Source organism: Microcebus murinus, chromosome 2 (genome assembly GCF_040939455.1).
Source record: "Microcebus murinus isolate Inina chromosome 2, M.murinus_Inina_mat1.0, whole genome shotgun sequence".
NCBI lineage: Eukaryota > Metazoa > Chordata > Mammalia > Primates > Cheirogaleidae > Microcebus > Microcebus murinus.
In genome coordinates this window covers 14,732,242-14,755,496 of record NC_134105.1, presented here as the reverse complement: position 1 = coordinate 14,755,496, position 23,255 = coordinate 14,732,242, and the positions used below count along the sequence as shown (strand labels likewise).

The window sequence follows — 23,255 nt, the reverse complement described above, 5'->3', positions numbered from 1 at the left end:
CAGTGAAGAGATACTGGCTTATGACCTACTGTGACATCTCCTTTCTTTTTTTTTTTTTTTTTTTTTGAGACAGAGTCTCACTTTGTTGTCCAGGCTAGAGTGAGTGCCGTGGCGTCAGCCTAGCTCACAGCAACCTCAAACTCCTGGGCTTGAGTGATCCTTCTGCCTCAGCCTCCCGAGTAGCTGGGATTACAGGCATGCGCCACCATGCCCGGCTAATTTTTTATATATATATCAGTTGGCCAATTAATTTCTTTCTATTTATAGTAGAGACGGGGTCTCGCTCTTGCTCAGGCTGGTTTTGAACTCCTGACCTTGAGCAATCCGCCCGCCTCGGCCTCCCAAGAGCTAGGATTACAGGCGTGAGCCACAGCGCCCGGCCTTCCTTTCTAGCCACTATGGCATCTGTCTTCCCACACAGAATCAGACAACTCTACTTGTCTTCCCATGGCCTCCTACTCAGATCCCCTGAAAGCTGTATTAAATAGCATTTCAAGGCTAGTATTCTCTTTCATGGTGTAAAGTCTAAAATTAAAGCTCAATATTATATGCTGTCTTGATATATGGTAAAATCGGGAGTGCCTCAGTCTAACCGCGAGTACCTCTCCCCACTCTGCTTCTATGGAGAAATGTGTAAGGTCCCCTAGCCAAACAATTCTCCTTATTAAAGGGACTGGTGCAATTCCTGCTTATGCCTGGGAAGTGAGTTTTGGTTCCCAGCCAGCACCCCAGATTATTCAAATAAGCCAGTCACATCCTCTGGCAGGAGCCGGGGCGCCTCACCCTCTTGATGTTATTAACACAAAGGGTCTCCCACAGCACGGCCTGGTCGTTTGCTCTGCTCCCAAGTGCAACCCCCACGAGGCCTGTGTGGTGCGTGGTATCCTGCCCTTCCAGGCTGTGAGTACATGTGCCCAATAAACTGCCGTGGCACTCACATGCCCACTGTCAGTGCCATGCGTTCAGCCATCCCGTAAGCCCACGGGGGACTCACTCCCTCATCAATGAGGTGAAGAGGAGGTGACTGAAACATCTTTTCTGCCCAATCCACTGGTCTCTGCTCCTTTTCATGTCCTTGAATCTCTGGAATGCCTTTGGCAAGGTCATCAGCTGCTCCTTTGAGGTAATGAAGCCTGGCACTGTACTAAGCACTTCCCATACACTTCTCATTTAATTCCCCTAGCCCTCTGTGAGGCAGACACCATTACCGTCCCTATTTTATAGATGAGGAAACAAATGTCCAGCAAGGTTATATAACCTAGCCAAGGCCACACAGCTAAGAAGAATGAGCAGAGCTCAAACGCAGACGTGCCTCATTGGCTCCCTGTTCTCAACTATCACCTTCGTGTCGTGTCTCTGGTTGCCAGGGGTTCTGGGCTCACTGCTGTCATTCCCCAGTCCTCTCATAGACGGGGACGTACTGCGGGGTGGCCTGACAGACGCACCTCCATTTGAGGCCCCTTGTTTCTTCTGCTGCTCTCTGCTAACAGCTGGATGGAGATGAGTACCCGGGCAAGGGCATTGCCGGAACCAGCCGACTCGTGGGCTGGCTGGCTGCCAAGAGACTTCCCATGATGGCTTGAACTTAATTTACCAAAAGGTCCAGTTTCATTGTCAACCTTGCAGATACAGAAACTCTACACTGTCAAAGTCTCATAGTTAATTGGACTCGGGGAGGTTGGATCACACTGTCTCAACTCGGAAGAAATACAAATCAGAAAGTCAATTCATTAATTCACAAGGTAAAATATGCCTCTTCTTTGCAGTTATCTGTGGAAAAAATCCAGGTGCCAAGATCAAATATCATCAGAAAGCTTCTTAGGAGTCACAGAAGAGAGCAAAGGGAGTTGTACGCAAGCAACATTCAGTGGAAGGCTGGTGCATCCGCCCGCCATGAAAGTAAATGCCTGGCCCCCAAACTGTGCAGAGAGGGTCTGAGGGTCAACATACACTGCATGGGCACTGCCAACTGACATTCTGTCTTATTCCTTCCATCACCCAGTTCTGGACTCTTCTGTGGCTCCAGTCACCCTTTTGATATAGTTGTATTGCTGACCTCTGCTTTAAGATAACTTTTTGCGGGTATCTAATAGCACTGACCACGTGCTAATTTTCTAGTCTCTCTCTCTCAGAATGCAAGGAGCACCCTCCTATTAGCCCTGGCCATAAGCTTTTCTTTCGGCAGTCTGGACATCTGTCTACAACAGATCAGAACTACTCCTCCTTCAAGGAGCCTGAGCCCCAGGAAGCTCCCAACTCACTTCAAATTTAGCCCCCCCTTCTAACTTCCTTCTGGGTCACTGAGCATCCTCTGGCTGTAGTCAACTCAATCCTCATTCCCTTTACCTCTGTATCCCACAAACTCCTTTTTCCCACACTTCTTCCAGACTTCCTTCAGACCACTCATCACCAATTAAAACTTTAAAAAATTTATCAATACCAAACATACATGAAATGATTCCTTGTGCAATTAGAGACTCCTTAGAGACTACATAAATCAGCCCTATCATTTCACAGACAAAAAACTGATAGAAATTAAGTGACCTACTAAATCATATATTTAGGTAATATCAAGGCCAGAACCAGGACCCAGGTTTCTGAACTTTCAAGCCACGACTTGAACCAAAATACCAAACTCCTAAGTACACACAACGGCCCATGTGGGGAGGTCTTCCGTGTATCTCACAAACTGGTGAAGCACGAGGTATGTTATAAAGCCTGTTTAACTGGTTTCTTTTTTCTTTTTTTGAATGCTGATTAAAATATCAGACACTGATAGGTCTTTCAATGAGAAAATAACTATCAAGCCACAAAACTGCCCCAAAATGTATCAGAAATACATGATTACAAATTTCCAAAACCACTGCCATTAGAACTGTAAGGTGAATTTGTGAGTCAACAACAACAAAAAAATTAAAGTGACTAAGATATTTAAACAGTAATATAGCCAAGTGCATCAGAGTGTGCTGTAGTCCCAGGTCCTCAGGAGACTGAGGAGGATTGCTTGAGGCCAGGAGTTCAAGGCTGAAGTGTGACATGATCACACTACTTCATGATATGAATAGCCACTGCACTCCAGCCTAGGCAATATAGTAAGACCCTGTCTCTTAAAAAATATATATTAATAAAAACTTAATTGAGGTCAGGATAGAAAAGGCCTTTCTACACATAAAGGAAACCGAAGAAATTCACAAATGAGCAATAGATTTGACTATATAAAAATGTAAACTTTTAAAAAAAACACCATCAACAAAATTAAAAGATAAACGATAAACCAGTGAATACTTTATGTCATGTAGGAACTGAAAAATAAGTAGTTAGTATTATTAGAATAGAAAGATTATATAAGTCAGTAAAGAAAAAATTAACATTTAAAATTTTTTTAAATTTTAGAAAAATCATAATTCACAACAGAAATAAAAAGCTAATAAACTGATTAAAAATTCACCCTCATGAATAATTAAAGAATGCAAATTAAAGCATCAAATTGGAAAAGTTTTTCAACGATAAAATTTACTGGGAAGCAATTTTAGATCATGGACTCCAATCTGACAGACTAACTTGAACACATACTCAGTGACCTTGGGCATGTCACTTTAATCTCTGTGAGGCTTAAGGTCTTTACAGTTTTGGTGCGAAGATGAAACGAGATAATACATCTGAATTTCTTTAGCAAAGTGACTGTCAACAGTAAATGCTAAGTGTTAGCCACTATTATTACAAAAATACTACTTGCATTAATAAATGTAGTAAGGGAGCAATGAGATTGGTGCCCACAGAGCGCTGATGGAAATATAAATGGGTAAAACCTTTCAAGGAAGTAATCTGGCAAATAATCTAGAAGTAATCTAGAGCTCATCTAAAGCTATAAAAATGGCCTTGGAGAGACATGAGAATTTGAGGGGGTAGGGAGAGGTATGCTTTATTTGTACTGTTTGAATGTTTTACCAGAATTAGTTTATATATCAGTTGCATAATTATAGACAAATAAAAAATGAGAAATCCATGATAGTAAAGAAAATTTTTCAATGTTTATGCCCTTTAGACTCGCTTCTAGGAATCTGTCAATACAGAAATAAATTAGAGATGCAATGAAATATTTATGTACACTATATTCAGAGCAAGAGTATTAATGGTGAAAAAAACCAAAATACCCTGAAAATTTAAGTGTATGAGGTTTTTAAATATGGTATTCTGCCATATTATATAATATTATGCAACTATTAAAATTAGGTTCTATATAATATCAAAAGAACAAGTAACCAAAAAACAGATAAACTGTATTTCATTAAATTATTAAACACTTGTATATCAAAGAGCACTATTATGAAAGTAAAAAGACAACCCACAAATGGGAACAAATATTTTCAAATCATATATCTGGCAAGAGTCTAGTTTCCATATTATATACCAGAATATAGAATCTTGAACTCTTAAAATTCAACAATAAAAGAACAAATAAGCCAATTAAAAAATGGGCAAAGAGTTGAGTTGATAGCTCTCCAAAAATAGACAAAACAGCCAATAAGCACATGAAAAGATATTGATTATTAGGGAAATGTGGATCATTTCACATACACTAGGATGGCTATAATAAATAAACAAAAATAGAAAATACAAGTGTTGCTGAGGATATGGAGGAATTGAAACCCTCATAGAATTGCTGGTGGGAATGTAAAATGGTGTAGCCACTATGGAAAACAGTCTGGCAATTCTTCAAAAAGTTAAACACAGAGAAAGATACTATATGATCTAGCAATTTTACTCCTAGAGATACATCTAAGAGAAGTGAAAAGACATTCACACAAAAACGTGTAATGTTCATTGGTTCATCTATATAATTGTTAATTATATAGAACCTAATGTTCATTGGCTCATTAGACATAAAAGCCAAAAAATGGAAGAAAACCTAAATGTCCATCAACTAATGGACAAAATGCTGTACATCCATACAATGGAATATTCAGCCATAAAAAGGAATTAAGTACTCATACATGCTACAACATGAATGAATACTGAAAACATTATGCTAAGTAGAAAAAGACAGACACAAAAGGCCACATATTACTGTATATAATTCCATTTATGGCCCAAATAGGCAAATCCATAGAGACAGAAAGTAGATGAGTGCTTGCCAGAGGCTTCGGGGAGGAGGAAATGGGGAGTGACTGCTAACAGATATAGGGTAGGGTCTTTTTGGAGTAATTAAAAAAAAGTTCTGGAATTAGAAAGTGGTGATGATTACACAGACTTTTGAATTGTATACTTTAAAATGGTAAATTGTACGTCATCTACAGTATATCTAAATCATTTTTTTTAATTAGGCACTTGAAGATTTTTAATAATGTGGGGAAATGTTCTCAATACTCTAAAAGGAAAACGACCAGCATGCAGCTGAATATATGTATAATTCCAATTTGGTTTAAAAATGTGTGTTTGCACATACACATTTACATTAAAAAATATAGAAGATAAGGAAGGAGGAGGAGGAAGAAAAAAATACAAAAAATATACCAAAATATGCTAAGAGTGGTTATTCTTAAGTGGTATCATTATGGGGGACTTATTTTCTTCTTCTTCATACTTTTCACAACTTTCTGTAGTAAACCGGCATTATTTTTATAACCAGGAAATCAAAGAATAGAAACCTAGATCTGGCTCCAATGCTAGTGTCATTTCCAACATTCCATTATTCATTAAACATTGATTTAGCTCCTATGTACCAAACACAGTTAAATAAGTCATAATATCTACTCAAAATGAATTTACAGAAATTCTAGGATGATATTTAAACCCAAGTCCATAGACTGGGTATGAGAGAAAGAGTCCAGATGCTCTTTAAATTACTGTACATGCAATGTTGTCCAACCTTGTCCATACCTTGTGGAGGAGAAGGCCCACAGCCTTCATGAACAGCAGTGTATCTTAGTGGTTAAAGGCGAGGGCTGGAGCCAGACTACCTGGGTGTGAATCTTGAATGTCCAGGTACAAGCCACATAATCTTGGGCAAATTATCTAACCTATATGGGGTTCAGTTTCCTGAAAATAGGATGATAGTACTTCTCTCATTGGGTTGCTAGAAGACTAAATGAGTTAACTCACCTAAAGCACTGGCAGTATATGCCAGGGACATAGAAAGTGCTCAATAGAATAATTAGTTGTTAACCACCATGGTGATGATGACCATGACCACGACCATGATGATGATGACCACGACCACTACCACCACCACTTCACAGATTCTCAAGGAGGCAGAGACATGGTGAAGATTAAGGACCACTAGAAAGGGTTTTTTTCCAAATCTCAAAACTGGTAGCTAGCATCTGATTCTTGATGAGCCTATAATAACCAGTCTATTCAACTAATTTCTTTTTCCAGATTCTCTCAATTTCTAATGAAACTCTTCTTTTGAGGCATTCTATAAAATACGAGGTGAAACATCAAATGTTCAGCATAACAAATTGCTTATGTCCTCTTATCTTCTGACTAATTCACAGAACAAGTGATTTTTCACAGCTATCATAACAGAAGGAGGCTTTGAGAGATTTAGGTGCCTTTCCAGGCCATGCTGTTCTGATCCAGTAGTTCATCCAAGATCACTCTGTACAGACCAAACTGCAAAATCTCCTGAGCAACACAATCATCTAATGAGTGACTAGGGATTGTGACTGCATTATTCTTAATGCCAACTCTCCTGTCCTGCAGTCAAGAGTCTCAACAAGCAATCACCACTTCAATGCTTTCAAATCCAACCTCTTAGGTGTTAAAAAGATCCTTGGCTTTGTCACTGGTACTGAAAGGCATTTTGCTCTGACCTAAAAGCATGAATGATTTCTAAGTTTTCATCAACTTAATTATCATAATACACTGTTCTTCAACAGAAAATAAATCTGGATTATGCATTAGCAAAGTACCAAATTTCAAATTCAAAGATACCCATCTAATGTAAAAATTAAAGGGCTCTGGCAACTGAAGAATACCACACCAGGGTATGATGCCAGAGGCTGCATGCTCAACAGTGAAGGGGCTGGAGCACAGGCTCCAGAGACAGACGGCCCAGGGTGTGAATCCTAGCTCTGTCTCCCTTATTAGCTGCAGGACTTTAGGCAAATTGCTTCATTCTCTTGAGTCTCAGTTTCCTCATATGTAAAATGGGGATGATATTAGTGTTTATCTCATTAATTGTAAGAATAAGCTAATTACTAATAACAAGTAAATGAGTCAGCACACAGAATAGTTTCTGTAACACTGTAAACATTGGTTAGATGTTAGCTATTATCACCTTCAGAAAAGGATGTATAAAAATACACTTAACAAAATATTAATTTTTATCACTCCACTTCATCACCTTTAAGTTACATATGTATCTTCTGTATACCTCAAATATTACATAGTTTTTTTAAAAAAGAAAAGAATTCACAGACAACCACATTGCTAGTTTCATACAGCTGGTCCCAGATGGGAGTCAGCTAAGAAAGGGGGAAGTGAGGAGAGTTAGACATCTCATGACAAGAATGCTGGGCTATAATCTGAGAGATTTTATACAAAACCTTAAACTCATTGAAAACTAAGAGATACAAATAACTTTTGAAATTGCCTGCCATTTCATAGATGCGGAAACCAAGGCCTTAAGAAGTGTTTTAAAATCTTCCAGTCCACTAATGACAAAAATGAGACTCTTCCTCCAACCTTATGTCTTAGATATATACTCAAGTAGGAAGCAAAGAGGAAGACATTTTAGAAAAGGGAAAAAGAAAGACACAGTTTGGGAGGTTAACAACAGTAGCTAAAACTTATCAAGCATTTATTATATCCCAGGCAGTATGTCAAGTACTTTACTTTGGTAGCCTTATATAATTTTTGCACAGCCAGTTAGATAGTTACTATTATTAACCCAACTTTCAACTGAGGAAGTGAAGGCCTAGAGAGATTAAATGGCTTGCCCCAAATCACAAAGCCAGTGAGTGGCAGAGTTGGTAAATGAACTCATGCTGTCTGACTCCAGAGCCGGAACTTTTACCACTGAGTGCTACTGCCCAAGCCTGACAACTTAAAAAGCAGTGAGGCTCTTAATTCTAGAGTCTTTCTCCTATTTTTTTTTTTTTTGATAACTTTTCTCTTCAGAGGCATTGCAAAGATTCACAGTAAATAAAGTGGTTTTCAAATAAGAGCAGGTAACAATGATGCAGAGCCTACCTATTCCATGCTATGTGAGCCATCATGCACACATTCCTCAACCGCTCCTACCCCTTGTCCAAGGCCATGAAGCTAATAGGGCAGCTGAGGGCTGTGGGAGCCCACATGGCCACAGCATGGCTCCAAAGCCCAGTTTCCCAGCCTCATCACTGAACACAATGTGCCTGCCCATCCAGCACATCTTCACTGAGCTCAGCCCTTAACTGAGATTTGGCACTACATGGAGAAGAAATTCAGCATAATCCCTGCTCTCAAGGAGCTTATGGCACAGCTGGGAAGAACAGACCACTTTCAGCTTAAATGTTTCTTTTCTTACATCTTTGTAGTTAAGTACCAGAGCGCTGAAGAGACTACAGACCCCCAACTTCCTGCAACACTGTCCTGTCACACTACGCAGATCACTCGGCCACCAGTACCCTCTGTGTACATTTCACAGATGAACTCCATGCTCCTCTCCTCTGAGTGCTGTGAGCTTTTTCTTTTGTCTTCGAAGAAATGAGAATGATTTTCATCTCTATCTTTCCCTCATCCATCACCAGGGAGTATGACAAGAGCGCTAACTTAAGGAGCTAACAACAAAAAAAAATTCAAAAGAGGATAACTTCTCTACTGCCTTTAACTTTAGGAAAGAGCCCGTGGGATTCTACAGTATTTGCTCAAAAATGTTCAAAGGAAGACATGGAAAATTTCATCTTCAACATTTTGCTGCCCAGGAAAAAAAAAAAGACCCAGAACTCTAGGGGCCAATTATTCTGCTGTCTTGGACTTTGACCTTAGAAAGTCTCCCTCTGGTTTTAACCTGACTGTAACTGAGGGCAGCTGGTAGCAGAGAGCCAGCTGAACAAGCAGCTGTGTCTAGGGTGGTCAAATTTAATGACTGCCAGGTCTTCAGAGTAACATTCAAAAGTTACGGTACCATGCCAGACCTATGGGCTGAATGAGTAACAGCAGCAAGTTTCTCTGTTACTTAATTTAAATGTGTTAGTTCCTACTATATTCATGACATCATGCTAGGAGCTGGGTATTCAAAACAGTGGCAAGCCTTTGAAAATCAACTAACATCAGACTGTACTAATAAAACTGGAAGAAAGAGAAGACAGAGTGAGCAAAGCACATACAAGAAGCTAAAAAGAGGGACAGGAGAGCTTACTATTTGCAAGCAGACGTGAGGGAAGTGTTCAGATGTGAATTAGAAGGGAAGACAAATAATACTGGCTGCAGTTAGAAGAGTAGCTCTTGATGGCCTCCCTTGCTTCTGGCCAGCTGGAGCTTAAAAGTTAAAAAACAATCTTAATAAGGAGCTATAAAGAATTGGGTTTTCAACCCGACTTTAGCTTTGTAAGCTTGAGTCATTTAACCTTTCAAAACTTGTTTTCTCAAGTGTAAAATGAAATTAACATGTAATGGGAGGCCGGTTAGCTCAGTTGGTTAGAGCGTGGTGCTGAAGTTAACATGTATATAGGAGCTTATAAGGCTACTCTCATTTTATATTTGAAAATTTTCTCAATAATTTTTAAACAGGAGTAGTACCTATTCCTTAGTTGCTGTGAGGATAACATGAAATAATTATATAAAACACCTACTACATGACTTGTTACTTTATATATGTTCAATAAATGGTAACAATTATTATCGAACATGACATGAAATATAAAATATAACAATATGAAATATTATAAAAGTATGAAAAGTTTTAAGTTCTGGGATCGGGTAAGAAGAACAAAATAGCATGAACTAAGTAATGACTGCAGACTTAGGAATACAACAAGGACAACTTTTCCAAATATGGTCTTTCCCCCACTTCCATCTTCCCCCACTTTCACTTTCCCCTTACCACTTCATCTGTCCACTCAACAAATGAGTACTGTCAACTGTATGCAGGACAGGTGCTAAGTAGTGAGAGTGAATAAGTGAGGAAGACAGACAACAGGAGAGGTTTTAGAAAACAATATAACAGGATGAGCTTAGGCAGTGGTATCTATGAACCATCTGAGGCCATATGCAAAAAGTTTTGAGTATGGGAGTGTGTAAAATTTACCTGAGAAGTTCTAGAAGAATTCTAAAAGGAAGTATTTATTCTTTTATGAAGATCTAATAAACTGAAAAAGAAGCATGAAGAGTTTATATAAGAAAAAACATAAAACACTCCTGAAAAAAGACCAAAGTAGTCCTGAGCAAATGAAAAGACAGACCATGATATGATCTTGGATGGGAAGAGCCAACATCATGAAGATGTCAGTTCTCCCTAAACTAATTTATAAATTTTACACAATCCCAATAAAAATACCATCAAGCTATCTCCTCCTAAAACTAGACAAAAGTTCATATCCCAGAATAAACAAGCAAAAGAGCCAGGAAAGCCGTGAAAAGAGAGCAATATGAAAAACTGACCCGTCTAGATGTTACATTATAAAGCCTGTAAAATCCAGATGATTTTGTAATGACACATGAACTGACAATCAAACCAATGGAACAAAATAGAAATTCCAGTAAAAAACCCAAGTGCATATAAAAGTTTAGTATTCCATAAAGACAGCATCTCAAATCAGGAGAGGAAAGAGTTTTTAATAAGTAATGTTGAGACAGCTGACTAGCCATTAGGATAAAATCAGATTCTTCCTCCAATCAAATGCCAGGATAAATTCCAAATGGATCAGAGTCTTAAAAAAAAAAATGAAACCATAAAGCATGCATGTACTAAAAGAAAACATGAATGGATTCCTCATAAATTGCAAGTGGGGCTGGCTTCCTGTGACTCAAAATATAAAGCAATACACTGTAGGACTGATAAATATGACTATACAAAGATATAAAACTTTTGTATAGCAAAAAAAAAAATGACATATGCAAAGTCAAGAATAAACTGGAAAAATAATTTTGCAACTTATACCACAGACATGGGCAGATATCCTTTATCTCATGAAAAGAGAAAACAAATTTAAACTATACTGAAATATTTCTTACCTGACAGATTGGCAAAACCCCAGAACTTTGAGAGCATACTTTGGTAGCAAGACACAGGAGAAACAGAGAAAAGGGGTCTGGTATGAAATAGAAACTTCTATGAGTGTACCTTTTTCATTTTGGTACCATGCAAATGGTTTACATACTTAAAAAATAAAATTAGATTTCTAATAGTAATCTTTAAAGTTTCAAACAAATGAGCCTGTTTATCAAGTTGATAGTATAACTACAGAGAAAATAATTACATCAAATGACTTTAAGACAGAGGTGATGATACATCTCAAGTAACATATATTCTAAGGACAAAGGGAATAACATAGAAAACTAAAACAGCATTCAGTAATATATAATGGTCAGTGTAGATAATGGCATTGCTACTGGCCTGGCTGGTAACAACAGCCAGGGAAATCCAGGGAGAGGGAACAGTTCTGAAGTCTCAGAATGTGGCCCATTAAGGATGAAGATCTGTGGCCCACCGAGTGTTTTCAATTGGTGCTCAAGCAGAAGGCAAGAGGGGAATGCTCAGAGATGAGGCCTGAGACAGGCATGGCCAGAGTTGAAGTGTGGCACATGCCAATCCAAGGAATCAGACCACCCTGAGGGCAGGAGAGCCATCCAGGAGTTTTAGGCAAGGGAATGACATGTTCAGATTTGTGCTTTATAAAGATCACTGGCAATAGCGTAACAAACAGATTGGAGAGAAATAAAACTGAAAGCCGCTGAACAGCTAGAAGGCTATTTCATCATCTAGGACAAGAGATCATGGTAGCTTTAGCCAAAGGAAGAGAAGGGAGAGGAGAATTCAACAGGCTCCAACCTAACTAAATATGTGATGAAAGAAAGAGAAGAACATGGGACCACTCCCAGGTCTCTGCCTTTGGCAACCTTGTGGTACCATCCACTGAGACTAGGAACTGAGAAGGACCAGATGGAAGAAACATGGTAAGTTCACTGCTGTCAAAGCCCCTAGGACTATCTTCTGGAGCTAGTGGAGACAAGGAGCTAAAGGATTTGAAAAGGAAGACCCAAGGGTCAGGCTGTAGTCCTAGAAAGCTGAGAAACAGGAGGAAATTAGAGAGTTAGATTACTCCTTGCAATATTTTCTCAAAGTCAGAAATAGAATCATATACTGTTCACTTTTTTTGTTATATTTTTTAAAAACCACTACTCAAATAATATTTGGAGCCTCAAAAGCTATTATTTAAACATACAATCCTTTGTTTCTAATCTCCCTCATCCTTCTTGGGCCTTTTCCTTCATAAAGTATCCTCTACTGTTTGGTTCTGTCCCAGACCCAGACTCTAGTGCCGACAGCAGAGGTCACTCACCAAATGCCTCCACAGGTCAGACAGATATAAAATCTCTAATGTTTAAATGTAAGTTTTTTGTTTTTGTTTTTTGATTGCTGGGACTAGAGTACCATGGTGTCAGCCTAGGTCACAGCAACCTCAAAATCCTCAGCCTCCTGAGTAGCTGGGACTACAGACATGTGCCATCATGCCTGGCTAATTTTTTCTATTTTTAGTAGAGACGGGTCTTGCTCTTGTTCAGACTGGTCTTGAACTCCTGACCTCAAGCAATCCTCCTGCCTTGGCCTCTCAGAGTGCTAGGATTACAGGTGTGAGCCACTGCATCCAGCCTATAATCAACTAATTTTTAAACACTATATGGGCTAAACTCTGGCCTATACCAGTTTTCTATTGAGGTCCCACTTATACAAAATATACTAATATAAAGATATTTCCTTCCTTTTATTTCCCTTTGGGTATTAATAGAATAGAAAACTGTATCTATGAATTGGCTTTTTCAGAGGCCCTAGTATTAGTTAAGTTCTGAGATAAGTTTTGTCTCAAAATAGAAGCTCTTTCCTTCCACAGATATATAGTAGACTCTCTTGGACAAATGCAGGGAGACAACCTATCTTTCTTTACCCTTCTTCTTCCTTGAGTCTATCCCCTTCCTTCTCTTCTTTCCCTTTTAACCCAACTTTCCTAAATCTGAGGAAATGACTCCATCTGTAAGAAGCTGATACCTAGAAACAAAGTACTAGGCTTCCACTACCTCTTTCTTTCGCCTGTCAGCAGAAACAAGTATGGTATCCACTAACAAGTTTCCCAAGACAATAGGTCCACATCTTACCAGTGCCATGTAAAGTAATGACAACCAACCATCTCTAAAGCATTTATGAAGCACTTCACTGTGTAGATATCTGTACTATACAAACATTTAATTATGCTTGACCACTTTAGACATGAATCAAAGCCTGAAGAAGGCACTTTCAAAACTTTGAGGTTAAGGCTCAGAGGAGTGAAAAGTAACCGTTCTGCAGGGATTCTCGTCATGACCAGTTAGGTGACGTTACAGGCAACATTTCATTGTTGGCTCTGTACCTTTTAAGGGGTCAAGGGCCCCTCTGAGATCTGATTAAAGCAATGGGCTCTCTCCCAGGAAAAATGACATTCACAACAAATTTGCAGGCAACTTCAAAGCATTCATGGGTCCCTTACAATTCAACCATTTACCCCAAGATTAAAAATCTCTGATTTATGTGCATCAGCTATAATGCATTTACTTTACGTAAGGAAAAGAAATACTTGGCATCATCATGTCAAGGATTTGGAGTTAAATAACATTAGGGAAATGTAAAGAAAGCTAGCTTTCTTTCCTTACCCTTTTCTCCCTTGAGGGATTCCAGGGTCTCAAAAGTGCACACTCTCTGCAAATGAAATACTGCACCCTCTGCATGACTTAAAGAAAGTGACAAACTCATTTCTGAATTTAAATGCCCTTAATATTTAATTCTTGCCTCTATGTGGTTAGTAGCTTGCTTTCTCCACAGTATCAAGATGATGACTTTAGAAGGCAGGCTATTGGAGATCCAGAAAACCACATATCCCAATTCAATTTCCGAGTGAAAATCAAAGAGCTCACTCTGTTGAACAGTTGAAAGAGGCTGAGGGGTCACTGCCTTCCCCCCTGGTGCTGGTACAAGCAGTACTCCAGAAGGTAATGTAAATACTCAGTATGAGGCAACAGGGCATACCAATTTGTTTTTCAATCTATTTTATTTCAGTTCAAGGCATCATTGCAGACAGATAGTCCAAGAAAACAAGCCACACTTGGGTTATACTCAGTCTTCCTCAATCTCTAAAAGCAGTTGAGTACTGCCAAACTGTAGCTCGTTTTCCTGGGCTGCCTGTCTGCAATGACGCTTTGAACTGAAATAAAATAGATTGAAAAACAAATTGGTATGCCCTGGCTCTTCCTGCAGTTTCATAGTATCCTTCAAAGCTAATGTTGCCACCTCCTCGTTACTGGAACCCAGCAGACCCAAATCACACAGTAGAACTGCAATACTTTAGATGCAAAGGTCCCACCCAAACCTAAAATAGCAATTTAATTCAGGGCTTGTTGTTTAACATTGCATTAACATGCCACTCTCTGCCCAGTTCCTTGCTCCATTGCTGGGTTGGATTATATCCTCTGATGACAAGAGTGATATGGTTACTGGACATAGTTTAAAGCAAAACTTAGCATTGCTGTTCTTATAGAGTTCCCTTGATTTATTACTGCCTCTAATTTTTCATGTTCATCAGCCCAAACATTGTCCTATTTTTACCTATTCAAAAAGTCTGCCACTTGCATCAAAGCATTCAATACTCTGTTAAGTACACAACATAATTTCGAAAATTTTTTAGAGAAAACCTGAAATCATTTGCAAACAAATTTTAAAATTACCACCAACTAGAAGAAGTCTAACATTTTCTTAGCATGCTTTAAGAAAATATACATACCTTCATCAGAGGAACACAAATGGTTTCAAGCTTAAAACACTAAAATGCTGAAAAATGCTCTGCATAGACAGTTGTATAATTTGGTTTAAAATAATTAAATCCCATCTGGAAAAAGTTCCTTTCTAAACATAAACAGTAAGAAAAAACAAGATCTGCCCTCATCCCCCCAAGACAGAACCTCCCCCCACCCCATTTTGTCTGTAATATAATACTCCTGGATTTTTGCTATTATTTAGCACTTTAAATAAGTTTCCATTTGGGGCTAAATTTGGTTAGTTTTCTTTAATTGGAATTCAGCAACATGTGCAACAAAAAACAACACCAAAACTATTAATACATTTTCTCTTATTTAATCTGTACAAGGACCTTCTGTCTGAGGAGGGGGTGCCGTGATCCACATTTTACAGACTGTACAACTAATTTGTAACTTGCCCATGGGCATGTAGCTCTATCAGTAGCAAAGCTGGGTTCAGGGCCAGGGACTGTGCACAGGAGTTAAACACAGCATAATCACTCCCTTCTCTGAGTTCTCCAACACCTCAAGTTCTTGCCCAACTTAGGGTTTCTTAACCTGCTTAAAACCTCTTCCTCCCAGCCTCTCTCCCCTTTCCCATTTCTCTATTGTCTTGACACTAGGTTTTAGCTTCCAGAACAGAGAGCCCCAGGTTCATCTTGCTCACCCTGGTAATCACAGGGCCTACCTAGCACAATGGTGCTGGGTACATAGGAGGCCCTCAAATATTTGCTCAATGAATGACATGGATTTGTTTATTTAATATATTTACCTGGAAATACCAGATTGTAGGCACCGGCTATCAGCCGAGGACACAGCATGGAAGGTGTGGCCTCTGTCCCTGAGAACCTACTAAGCTAGTAGGAAAGAAAATAAACTGATAGAACAACACAGGGTGGTAGAACAATATAGCATGGTAAGTGTGATCAGTTTAGCTGCAGCTCCCAACCCCCTTATGCATTAGCTATGTAACCTTCGACATCTTTCCTCTGTAAGCCCCAGTTTCCACATCTGTAAAATGGGACTATTAATACTACCTATGTCATAGTGTTGGTGTGAGGATTAAATGACAGTCCATGTAAGTAAAGCACTGAATGAAGTACCTGGCACAAAGGAATCACTCAATAAATATTAACTATTAATTTTATTATTATGATGCTTTGACAGCTGTATTTGAAATTATCTTTGTATACCTGTATACCATCTGTTCAAGGACCCTAAAGGATTTAAATTCCATGGAAGGGCACGATCATGTTGGTCTTGTTTACCACTATATTTCCAGTAATCTACATTTGAGGCCAGGAGTTCAAGACCAATCTAGACAACATAGCAAGATCCTGTTTCTACAAAAAATTAAAAAACTAGCCGGGCATGGTGGCATGTACCAACAGTCCCAGCTACTTGGGAGACTGGGGTAGGAGGATTGCTTGAGTCCAGGAGTCATGAGGTTGCAATGATCATGATGATGCTATTGCACTCCAATCTGGGCAACAGAGTGAGACCCTGTCTCTTAAAAAAAAAAAAAAAGAATAGCTAGCTTTGGGAACTACAGCTATAGAACTACAGCTAAAGGTGTCTACATTAGAAACGGGGTGGAGGGCAGAAGTTTGATCATTTAGCCAAGCCAAGAAAAATTTCACTTTGAGATTGTAATTAAAATCTCCATAAACCATACAAAGATCTGGCTACAACTCCAGGGAAGAACCTAAAAGACTTGAAAGCAGTTTGACCAGGGCCAACATGCAGGGGGACTCCCAGAGACAGGCCCAACTTGCCAGCTCTATAACCCAGCACACCCTTAAATAGCTTCATGGTTCGGAACCGGCTTCTTTTGTAAAATGGAAATATCATATTTACTAATAAGGCGTTGTCATAAAGCACAACAACGCTATATATAAGTATAAATAAAGCACCTGGCTTATTGTAGATGCTAGACGGATGGTATCATTGCTACAACTCCTACTTTGAATAGGCACTAAGACCAGAAAGGGCAATGTAAGCCAGAATGTTTTGTCAACTAAAGAGCTCTAAGGTACATGAGGCAGCTTCAACTCGTTTTCCATGCTGGAAGAAGGGATAAGAGGAATCGCTTCAGGACAACACTGCCCCAATCTACTTGTGTCTAGGGCACTGTTCAGCACGCTTTCTCTGTAATACGCCAGACAGAAATATATTTGGCTTTGTGAGCCAGTCGATCAATGCCACGCAATAGCTGCGCAACCACTCAACTCTGCCCTCTTGGCAGGAAAGCAGCCGTAGACGATTCATCAACGATGAACGTGACTGAGTTCCAATAAATCTTCCTTTATGGACACTGAAATTTGATTTCATATAATCTTTGCAAATTATAAGAAATACTCTCCCCCCCTCCAACCACTTAAAAATGTAAAAACCATTTTTAGCTCCGAGCAAACGAACAAACGAACACCGGGAGGGAGAGAGAGAAGAGGGTGATGGATTAGGCCCCAGGCCGCAGTTTGCCTACGCCCGGTGTAGGGACCTGAAGGGAGGAGGGAGCGAGACTGCGAGAAGAGGCCTCCGGTCGGGCCGAGGGGACGGGCAGGGCGACGGCGGGCCCCAGGCCGGGCCCAGCGCCCCGATCGGGTCCCCGCGGCCTCTCCCCTCCCCTCGGGAGACCGCAGCGCAGCTTGCACTCGAGATGCGGACCCACCCTGGGGGCCACGTCCCGGGGTGAAGTGAGGCGGCCGTGACTGGGGCGAGCCCCGCGGAGTTCGCCACGCGGAAGGGTCTGTGTACACCCCTCGTTTCGGGAGTCCCCGGGCCTCGGCTGCAAAAAGGGTCTCCACGCTGAGTCCCAGCCCCGTTTCTATGGTTACCTGTTCAGCACCGATTCAAACTGCCGTTCTTTATTGACAGCGCCATAGAGGACACGAACACTCCTGCCCGAAGGGAACAATAAAGCTTTCGCCATTCAACAGCGCCGGAGACGCCAGAAGGCGGCCATTTTGAGGCCGGCGCAGAAGGGTAGGAGCGGGAGGGGCGGCCCGGCCTTCCCCGCGCGCCAGTCACGTGCCGGGGCGGGGCCTGCGTCACGCGCGCGCGCTCCGCCGGTGCCCGGGGCATGGGGCGAGCCGGCTGCTCCCTCCGTTCCCGCCCTTCCTAAGGAAAGTTCTAGCGGGGCTTCACCGCCCCTCGCTGGAGCACCTCTAAGACTAGGATCTTGTTTTAAAGAATGGCAGAGAAGCCAACAGAAAGGGTTTCTTTTCATTTTTCCAAAACAACACGTTCACGTGCAAGGCGGAGCTGTGACCTTAGCCGCGACCCCAGACGCACCCTCATTGGTGGAGAGGCTTGGCGCCGGTCGGACGTGATAGGCTAACAGGCTGAGTGTCAACCAATCACGGCGTCCTGGAGGCAGTTTGGTCCCGCCTCACCCACCTCCCAGGTCTAGCTTTTAGGGGGTTAGGGGAAACGTGTTCATAGCTGGTCGTTTGCCCCTTTCCCGCCTCACACACTCCGTCACTCGCTAAGTGTTCGGTGCGAAGCGTCCTCTTGCCACCTCATAGTCAAACGTTTAAATCAGATTCAAGAGTGTCAAAGGAAGTTAACAGCGGCGCTGGCCCACTGGACACAGTGGCCCTAGCAGTGACACGCAGCCCTGTCACTGGCGCGCGCAGATCCCGTCGTCTTTGCCTGCAGTGCTGAGCTCCCTCCGTGGTATTGCTGTTGCGTCCACAGTGTCAGTATTCAGTCGTTCTGAGAGCTGTCACTTTCAGACTGACTCCATCACTGTTTTCAATCACAACTTGGACCTGCTGGGCAGAACTGCCACTCGCATTGTGGCTGTCACCTGAGCGATCATATTTACTGTCACTGAGATGCAACTTCAAACAGTTCTGTTCAATATAGTACTCAGTGTGCCCAGCTTTCAGTTGTTTTCACTGTCATTGTCACTTAGCTACTTTCACTTGCCACAGCGTTTAGCCAATATTTAACAGGCCCCTACAGGGTACACAGTTGTCCTTGGTACTGCCCAATTAGTCACTTGCACCATCACTCCAACATATCTCTGTCACATTCAGCGTGAAATTTACTATAACTGACATTCCGTCACTTTTGTGGTCTCCGGAGCCAACCGTACAGCTGTTGTGTCTCCCAACCACTGATTTCCACCATCCCCACATTCTCCTTTAGTGGGATCCCCAAATGGAGGGGTGCCAGATTGAGCAAACACACACCTAGAATAATCGTGCTTGGCACATAGTGTAGGGCAGAGGAATTTGTAGGACAGAGGAAGGGCAGAGGAATTCTTCCAATTGTCTGGAATTTACTTGGGTGGGGCAATGAGCTAACCGCAAACCTTTGCTTCTGGTCATTGCTTGCTTGCTGCACCGCTGTAAGGGGAATTATGGGATGAGGTCATTAAAGCACGGGCAACTGGCCCATCAGGCAATAGAGGGCAACCAACCCGCCAATTATTTCAAAAGGCAATAGTGGGCAACCAATCATTTTAAAGGTCAACGCATGATCCATGCGTAGTCAGCTTGTGCGCAGCTTGTGCACCATGGGGATAAAAGGCATGCCGTTGTTCCGGTCGGGGTCCTTGCCTGCGAGAGTGGCCACTGCGTTGGTGCTCTGGGGCTTGGACCCTGGCTAGCCAGAAAATAAACCTCCTCTTGCGTGATTGCATCCTCGATGTCTCTGCTTTTCTGTCCGGTGGGGCTGTGGAAGGTCGGTCCCTAACAATAGTAAGTGCTCTAGAAATACTTAGCAAATAAATAGACTTTTAATAAACAGTGGCATTGGCGGTGTGCTGTATGTTTGTGTGGATAGCTTCAGGCTCAAGAGTCTCCAACAATAGGAATAAGTTTTTTTGGTTTGTTCGTTTGTTTTTGAGACACAGTCTTGCTCTTGTTGGGACTAGAGCGCAGTTGACACAGGAAAGTGGACCCCAAAACTGGGGTCCAACCCAAAAGCCAAGTGGGTTCTTGGTTTCGCATAGGAAAGAATTCAAGAGCAAGCTGACAGAGTAAGCCAAAAGTAAGTTTATTGAAGTAAGAAAAGGAAAAGAGGGAGGCTGTCCCATGGACAGAGCAGTGGCTATCTCTCAGAGTAACAGAGAGTAGCATTTCGTGAGTTTCCCGGGTCTTATTTTATACCTTCTATGTAATTTTATGTGGAGTGGAGGGAGGATTATTCATAAGATTTCTGGGAAGGGAGTGAGGAGTTCCCAGAACTGAGGGTTCTTCCCCTTTTTAAACCATATAGGTTAACTTCTGGGAGTTTCCATGGCATTTGCAAACTGTCATGGTGCTGGTGGGAGTTTATTTTAGTGTGCGAATGCATTATAAGAAGGGTATAATGAGCAGTGAGGGTAACCTGAGGTGGTTTTTTGTGGCCATCTGGGCTCTAGCTGGTTTTGGCCAGTTTCTCTGCTATTTTTTTTGTTTTATCAGAAATCTTGGTTGAGGCCTTACGTCTCCTTATTGAGCAAGGCCTGACAGTTCCCTATGACACAGTGGCGTCATCTTAGCTCACTGCAACCTCAAATTCTCCTGCTCAAGTGATCCTCCCACCTCAGCCTCCTCAGTAGCTGGGACTACAGATGTGTGCCACAAAGCCTGGCTACTTTTTCTATTTTTTATAGAGATAAGGTCTTGCTCTGTTGCCCAGGCTGGTCTCAAACTCCTGGCCTCAAGCAGTCCTCCCACCTTGGCTTCCCAAAGTGCTGGGATTACAGGTGTGAGCCACTGCACCTGGCCAGGAATAAGTTTTGAGGCACAATCTATCGCCCTGTCACGCCCCACCACCACCATTCCACTTAACAAAACTGCATCCAATGGGGACTAAGAGGAGAGAGCATGACACAAGTGGCCACCAAGTACACTGAATTCTTGGGACCATGATTACAAAGAAGAGGATTTTTTAAAAGTGTTGTTTTCTTATTTTAAAAGGAATGTATATTTATTATAGAGCATTTAGAGAATATGGGAAGGAATCTTTCCTTCAGAAGGATTTAGACATAAAATGAATGCCACATCTCAACACTGCTCCCGCTGACCGACACACACACACAGTCTATGGGTCAATGGCTGCAGTTTTTCCGTAATCATTTACTTGAGATTTTGCATTATTAGAAATTCCTGTGGGGAGGACTTGCATAGGGGCATGGAGAGAATTGGCCCTGGCTTCTTGCTGGCCATCATATGGAAAAATAAGAAGACAATGGCTGGACCCAATCTAGACCTTCTAAGGGCCTTCCCTCTCCATAGAGCCTCAACAGTCTTGGAAAAATAACTTGTGCTTCCTAATCAACAAAGAGACCCGACCTTGACCTTGACCTTGAGGGAGAATGTACTTGAGAACTTTGCAACATTTTTCTACCTTGGCAGAGAATGTTCCCAGGCCGCTGCCCCATGTAAGGTGCTTGAGGTGGCTCCAGCTGAACTACCAACTGATTTCAGAGTGACTTCTGTGTGCCAAGAACACTGAGGCCAGTAGGACAAGTTCCCTACCACAGTAAGACACAACAGCCGCCACCATTCCTACTGCTAATATGAACAATCATCATTTGTCTCACTTACTCTCTGCCAGGTACCGAGCCAAGCTCTTTACCTAAATTATCTCCTTTAATTCTCATAACCACTCAGTGAAGTGGGCAACATTTTTACCCCATTTTATATTAGAGGAAACAGACTCAGGGAGAGTAAATAATTTGCCCAAAGAAACACAGCTGGAAAACAGCTGAGTTAGGGTTTAGGTTTAAACCTAGGTGGTCTCACTCCAGAGCCTGCACCTTTTTCAACCTATAGTAATTACTTTTGTTTTTCACAAAATAAATGTGTTTATTATAAACAGTTCGAGGATTACGGAAAAACACAAAGACGAGAGTAAAACCAGAATCTATAAACCCTGTCCTACCACTTAGCAGTAACGTGTCATTATAGATGAGAATTTCTCGCATGTCTGGGCGTATTCATATAGGTAGATGGGGAGATGATAATGACAATAATGACAGCTTCCATCCAATAAGCACTCTGTGCTGGACACTATTCTAAGCGTTTTCCATGAATTAGCACATTTCATTTACTCAAAGAGGGATGGATAGACATAATTTTATTAAAATGAGCTCATTTAACATATTCAGGGTTCACATCAGCAGCCAACCACCTGGTGATGTTTTTCCCCAAAGCTGGTTCTTTGCTCAGCTTTGCTGTCTTCTCCCCTCATCCCAATCAAATCCGGAGCCCAGAGTCCTTGGGCTGCAAAGCTGAGCCTTTAAATAGCACCCTGTGCACAGCTGCTGCCCGGTCAAATGTCTCTGCCGTTCCCCAAGGCGGTGGTGTTATTTGTGGAAGTGGAGTTTGCTGGAGGCTCGACATATGCTTTTTATTTGTTAGAGTAGGTGTCTGGGCCTTGGCATTCTCCTTTCCGCTTTCTAAGTGTTAGAATTTCACTACCTTTTCTCCAGCCCAAATGAAGCTCAGCCTTCAGATCTTGCCCAGCGGATACCAGAGAGTCTCCGATGAGGATGCTGTTGGAATTTGCGGAATGACTCAGAAAGGTCAGCCGCCTGCTCATCCTTCCAGGATGACAAAAGAGGAGGAGGAAGGAGGCTGCCTCTCTCTCCCCAGCGGGGCTGCCTAGCCAATAGGAGGCTGTGGCACCGCTGTGGGCCTGACCCTAGGAGTCCCCTGTCTCAGCTGGCCCCAGGCAAAAGGCACTGTCACATTTAGAGCAGTGGAACTGCCACCTCCACCGAGATGGCTCATGGCTCACGGGCCCTTCATAATCATCCGATCCAAAACTGACATGATGATTTTCCAGCCAAGCCTGTTTCTCCCCTCGGGCTCTGAGAGGGTGGCCCTCCCACTATTCTCTACCCTCTTGCTCAAGTCGGACACCTGGAGTTGTCCTTGACACTCCTCTCTCTAACCCTCAACCAGTCACCAAGTCTTGTTGATTTTACCTCTGATATATGCTGTTCATCTCCTTGGCCAAAGTAGCCAAAGTATAAATGATCTTTACCTCTCAATTACTGTCATACCCCCTCCTGCAGTCTCTGTTGATATCCTTTACTGTGCTCTGCAAACAGCAAGTCTGCGTGATTTGTCATTTCCTTTAGAATCCACTTCTATAAGGCATAATTTACATACAAAAATGTACTCATTAAAAGTGGAATCTGGGCAAATATATACACCTGTGTAACCACTACCACATCAAGACCTAGAACATTTTTAGTAGACTTTAGTTTTTAGAGCAATTTTAGGTTCACAGCAAAATTGAGTGGAAGATAGAGATTTTTGCCCCCTACCCACCCACACGCA

General features: G+C 41.7%; 2 protein-coding genes across 3 annotated transcripts in view; both read right to left on the bottom strand.

The window, feature by feature from the left end:
* Positions 1-17,951, bottom strand: part of ZBTB40 (zinc finger and BTB domain containing 40) — a 72,572-nt gene extending 54,621 nt beyond the window's left edge. For both annotated transcript variants that reach the window (XM_075994841.1, XM_075994845.1), the window contains exon 1: positions 17,805-17,951. The gene's annotated coding sequence lies outside the window, so the exon portion shown is untranslated. The remainder of the gene's footprint in view (positions 1-17,804) is intronic.
* The window catches only part of C1QA (complement C1q A chain), a 383,888-nt gene that overhangs the window by 148,291 nt on the left and 212,342 nt on the right, over positions 1-23,255 (bottom strand). The window lies entirely within an intron of this gene.